At 39.1% G+C, this 6,000-nt stretch overlaps 1 long non-coding RNA gene across 1 annotated transcript in view; it reads right to left on the reverse strand.

Moving 5' to 3' along the window:
- LOC145720603 (uncharacterized) overlaps positions 1 to 6,000 on the reverse strand; it is a 32,083-nt gene that overhangs the window by 24,700 nt on the left and 1,383 nt on the right. The window lies entirely within an intron of this gene.

Consider the following 6,000-nt stretch of genomic DNA (forward strand, 5'->3'; position numbering starts at 1 on the left):
CACGCTCAGCTGTGAGTCTGCCTGAAGATTCTCTTTCCCTCTCCCTCTGCCCCTACCCTATTCGTGAACTCTCTCTCCCCCTCTCTCGCTCTAAAATAAATAAATCAATCTTTAAAAATATCTTGAACTGGATGAAAGTGAAAACATAATGTAAAATTTATGAAATGTAGGGGAAGTGATACCTAGAGAAAAAAATTTTAGTTTTAAATACTTACATTAGAAAAATTACATATCTAAAACCAATAATCTAAGTTTCTGCCTAAAGAAACTATTAAAGAAAAACAAATCATGCCCAAAGTAAATAGAAGGAAATAATAAATATCAGAGAACAAATCAACGAAATAGAAAACAGAAACACAATAGAGAAAATCAAGCAACCAAAGGTGGTTCTTTGTCAATAAGATTGATAAATCTTTTGTCAGACTAACCAAGATAAAAGGAAAGAAGACATAATTACACGTCATGAATGAAAGAGGAAGCATTACTACAGAGTGTACAGAAATTAAAAAATGATAAGGGAAAATTATGAATAACTTTATGCCGACTCTAGTGTGTGGTTCCCGCACCCCCCCCATGCTACCAAGCAATTTTCTAACACCCAGCTGGGTATCCCACAAATTCAAACCAATGCTGACACTATCCACCTGGAGATAACATCAGATCCCACAGGTAAAGAACTCAGTCCTTCATGACTTGCTTAGCTCAACTTCAGGTACCAATTCCAAGTCCAGCTTGTCACCTGTGCTTTAGAAAGACATTATAAATCAGAGGTTCCCAGACCCCACCTCAGGTTTGATTAATTTGCAAGACTGGCTTCCAGAACTCAGAGAAACATGTTACTTACTAGATCACTGGTTTATTATAAAATGATATAATTCAGGAATAGCCAGATGTAGGAGATACAGAGGGTAAGGTATGGGGAAAGGTGCAGAGCTTCCATGCCCTCTCTGAGCTCCACTCTCCCATGCCACTCTCCATGTGTTCATTCCTTTGGGTTTTATGGAGGCTTCATGCACATAAACACAATTGATTAAATCATTGGCCATTGGTTGACTTCAATCTCCAGTCCCTCTTCCCTTGCCTGAGGTGAGGGGTGTGGCGGGGGTGGGCACTAAAATTTCTAATCCTTTAATCACATGGCTGGTTCCCCTGGCAACCAGTCCCCATCTTTAGGTTGTCTAGGGGCTTTCCACAAGTCAATTTATTCACATAACAAAGGACACCTTTATCACTCTCATTACTTAGAAAACCCAAGACCAAAACTTGGGTTTTGGTCTATATAAAGACCAAATATAGATTTCTTATTATAAACTGAAATACGACATCAGCACATGATGCAACTGAGATAAAATGGAAAAAATTCCTAGGAAGACACAAATTACCAAGACGGACTCAAGAACAAATAGAAATTCCCAAAAGACCTGTTAAAAAGTAAAGAAATTGAATTGGTAACTTAAAATATTCCCACAAAGAAAACCACAGCCCAAAGGTGGTCAATTCTGGTGGTAAATTTGGTAGTTTCTATAAAATATTTAAGGAAAAGGTAATACACATTTATACAAACTCTCCCAGAAAATTGAAGAAGAGAGAACCTTTCCTATCTCATTCTATGAGGTCAGCATTATCTGATACTAAAACCAAAGAAATTATAAGAAAAAAAAGGCACAAACCAGTATACAGAATTTTAAAGAAAATATTAACAAATAGGGTGCCTGGGTGGCTCAGTCGTTAAGCGTCTGCCTTCGGCTCAGGTCATGATCCCAGGGTCCCGGGATCGAGTCCCACATCGGGCTCCCTGCTCCGCGGGAGGCCTGCTTCTCCCTCTCCCACTCCCCCTGCTTGTGTTCCCTCTCTCACTGTCTCTCTCTCTGTTGAAAAATAAATAAAATCTTAAAAAAAAAAAAAGAAAATATTAACAAATAAAGTCCAACAACATAGCAAATGGATAATGCATCATAGCCTAGTGAGTCGTGTCCCAGGGATGCAAAGTTGGTTTACCATGAGAAAATCAAACAGTGTATGTAATTCACCATATTGGTGGAATAGAGAACAAAAAACACATGATCATTGCAATAGATGCAAAAAAATTTTTGACAAAATCCAACATCCATTTCTCATTAAAAAAAACAAAAAAAAACCCAACCAGGAACAGAAGGGAACTTCTTCAACGTGATAATAGGCATCTACAAAAATCCCTAAACTGCTATCACAATTAAAAGTGAAAAGCTGGATACCTTTCACTAAGATCAGGAACAAGGCAAAGATGTCCTCTTTTACCACATCTATTCAACACTGAACTGAAAGGTCTAGCCAGAGCAGTAAGGCAAGAGAAATAAATTAAAGGCATGCTGACTGGAAGGGACAAAATAACAGTTTAATTTTCACATTATCCTATATGTAGACCCTATATAGGATGTTTTTTCTATTATCCTACATATAGAAAATCCTAAGAAATCTCTTAAAAAAAACTATTAGAACAAATAAATTTAGCAGGGCTGCAGAATCCAAGATCAAAATACAAAAATCTGTTGTATTTCCATATTCTAGCTAATGAAATTAAGAAAACAAGTTCATTGACATTTTTAGCTGTTACAAAAAATATGAAATATGGATAAATCTGACAAAAGATGTTCAAGGCCTGTGGATTAGTTTTGCTATTGCTGTACTACAGATTAGCATAACCTTGTAGCAGCTTAGAAATACACTCACAGGTTTTGTGGTCAGGAGTCCGGACACAGCATATCTGAATCCTCTGCTCGGGCCACCCAGGCCATGAGCAAGGTGTCAGCTGGAGCTGTGGTCCCCTCTGATGCTTGGGGACCTCTTAAAAACTCAATCAGCTTGCAGGCAGAATTTAGTTCGCTGCAGCTGGAGATCTCATGGCAGTTTTTGTTCTTGAGGCCAACAGGAGAGGAGAGTCCAGTGCTTCATCCCCTTTTAAGAACTCCCCTAATAAAGGCAGGCCTGTGTAAGATTATATCCTTTTTATTAATTCAGAATCAACCATTAGTAACCTCATTACAGGCATGAAATCCCATTACACGCTGTACTCGTGGGTCCCACCCACACTCAAGGGGAGGAGATTATACAGGGTGCCTATCCCAAGAGGCAGGAATCTTGGGGGGCATCTTTGTTTTTGTTTGTTTTAAAATTTTATTTATTTATTTGTCAGAGAGAGAGAAAGAACAGGCAGGGGGAGTGGCAGGCAGAGGGAGAAGCAGTCTTCCCGCGGAGCAGGGAGCCTGATGCGGGGCTCGAACCCAGGACCCTGGGATCATGACCTGAGCCAAAGGCAGACGCTTAACTGATTTAGCCACCAGGCGTCCCTTGGGTGCATCTTTGAACTCCGCCAAACACAAGCTGCACTCTAAAGACTACAAAACATGGCCTGGGAGGAATTAAAGACCTAAGTAAATGGAGAGGTGTATCATGTTCATAAGTTGGAAGACTCAGTATTTGTGAGATATGAACTCTTTACAAATTGATTTATAGAATCAGTGCAATCAAAATTAAAATCCCAACAGACTTTCTTGTAGACATTGACAAGTTGGTTCTAAAATTTATTTATTTATTTATTTATTTATTTTTTAAAGATTTTATTTATTTATTTGAGAGAGAGAGCACATGAGACAGGGGAGGGTCAGAGGGAGAAGCAGACTCCCTGCCGAGCAGGGAGCCTGATGCGGGACTCGATCCCGGGACTCCAGGATCACGACCTGAGCCGAAGGCAGTCGCTTAACCAACTGAGCCACCCAGGCGCCCCAGATTTTATTTATTTATTTGACAGAGGACAAATTTAAAGGACATGTGAAAAATAGCAAAAGAAACCAGACCAGCCAAAACGACTTTTAAAAAGATGATCAAAGTCGGAGAATTAACACTACCCGATTTCAAGACAGCGTTAATTCTGTACAAGTGAACGCAGCACACAAACAGATCAATGAAACAGAACAGAGACTCAAGAAACAGACTCCTACACATATATGTGGACAACTGATTTTTTACAAAGATGCAGAGGCAACTCTGGAGAAATGGTCCATAAAAGAAAAAGAAAAAGAAAAAGATGGGGCGCCTGAGTGGCTCAGATGGTTAAGCGTCTGCCTTTGGCTCAGGTCATGATCCCAGGACCCTGCATCCAGCTCCTGGCTCGGTGGGGAGGCTGTTTCTCTCTCTCCCTCTGCCTCTTCCCCTGCTCGTGCTCTCTCTCTCTGTATCTCTGTGTCTTGAATGAATAAATAAAATTTTAAAAAAAAGGATACATTAGACTTTGTCCAAATTAAAACCTCTGCTTTTTGAAAAAACATTAAGAGAATAAAAATCAAGCCACAGATTGGGAGAAAATATTTGAAAATCATGTATCTGATAAGGAACTTGTATCCAGAATATATATTTCTTAATCAGTTTTTTCTTTAAATTCTGAGATATAATTGATAAGCATCACTGTCTAAGTTTAAGGTGTACAGCATAATGGTTTGATTTACATATATTGTAAAATGATTACAATACGCTTAGTTAACATGCATCACCTCATAAAAATGCTAGGAAAAAAAGAGAAAAAAATGTTTTTTCCTTGTGATGAAAATTTTTAGGATCTACTCTCTTAGCAACTTTCAGATAAACCACATAGCAGTGTTAACTACAGTCATCATGTACATTAGAACCCCGGTACTTATTTATCCTATAACCGGAAGCTAGTACCTTTGGCCACCTTGATCCAGATCCAGTTTCCCACCCCACCTTCCACCTCCCCAACTCTGGTAACCACAAATCTGATCTCTTTCCTATGAGTTTGCTTTTCGTTTTGTTTTGTTTTGTTTTGTTTTGCTTTAGATTCGACATGTAAGTGAAATCAAACAAGTATTTGTTTCTCTGTCTGGATTATTTCATTTAGCGTAATGCCCTCAAGCTCTATCCATGTTTTTGCAAATAGAATGTATTTTGCTTCAAAACCTCTCAAAATTCAAGAATAAGAAAACGACTTAATTTTTTTCTAATGGGCAAAAGACATACAGATGGCAAAAACACAAGAAAATATACTCAATATCATCAGTCATTACAGGAAAGGCAAATTAAAACCACAAAAGACTGAAGTTAAAAAGACTGATCATGCCAAGTGTGGCAAGGATACAGAGCAACTGGAACACTCATTCGGAAAACAGTTTGGAAGTTTCTTAAAAACTGGAACATTAACCTACCATATGAGTCAACAGTTCCACTCCTAGACTTACCCAAGAGAATTAAAAGTATATGGCCATACAAAGACTTATATATGAATGTCCACAGTAGCTCTATTTGTCATTGCCCCAACCTGGAAACAATCCAAGTGCCCATCAATGTGTGAATGGAAAAATGACTAACTGCTAGTGCTAGAAAGCACATCAATGAGACAGAGATGGAGGGTGGGAGCAGAGAATTAAAAGGGGCACAATGAAACATCTGTTGGTAAGGGCATGTTTGTTATCTTGATGGTGGCGGTTACACCAGTAGTATAAAAGTGTCAAAACATATCAAATCGGGCACTTTAAGTACGTGTAGTTTAGGGCTCGTGGGTGACTCAGTCGTTAAGCATCTGCCTTCGGCTCAGGTCATGATCCCGGGGTCTTGGGATCAAGTCCCGCATCGGGCTCCTTGCTAGGTGGGGGGTCTGCTTCTCCCTCTCCCTCTGCCCCTCCCCTTGCTCATGCTCTCTCTCTCTCAAATAAATAAAATCTTAAAAAATAAAAAATGATTAATAAATAAATATGTGTGGTTTATTGTCTGTCAACTCCACCTCAATAAAACTATTTAGAAACGGTCAAGTTAAACATGTTTAGCAGGAGGACTCCTGAGGTGGTACAGGGACTTCACATTGTCTCACGCCGGCAGGCACAGACTGTCAGGTTGTTCCTCTATTAGTCATGCTAAGTGTTGGTAACTTGGTAAGGTGGTGACTGCCAGATCTTTCCGTTATAAAGTGCATTTTTCCTTTTGCAATTAATGAATGATTCCTAGATTGATACA

Source organism: Leptonychotes weddellii, chromosome 3 (assembly GCF_054177405.1).
Source record: "Leptonychotes weddellii isolate Sample4059 chromosome 3, ASM5417740v2, whole genome shotgun sequence".
In the NCBI taxonomy this organism is placed as follows: Eukaryota; Metazoa; Chordata; class Mammalia; order Carnivora; family Phocidae; genus Leptonychotes; species Leptonychotes weddellii.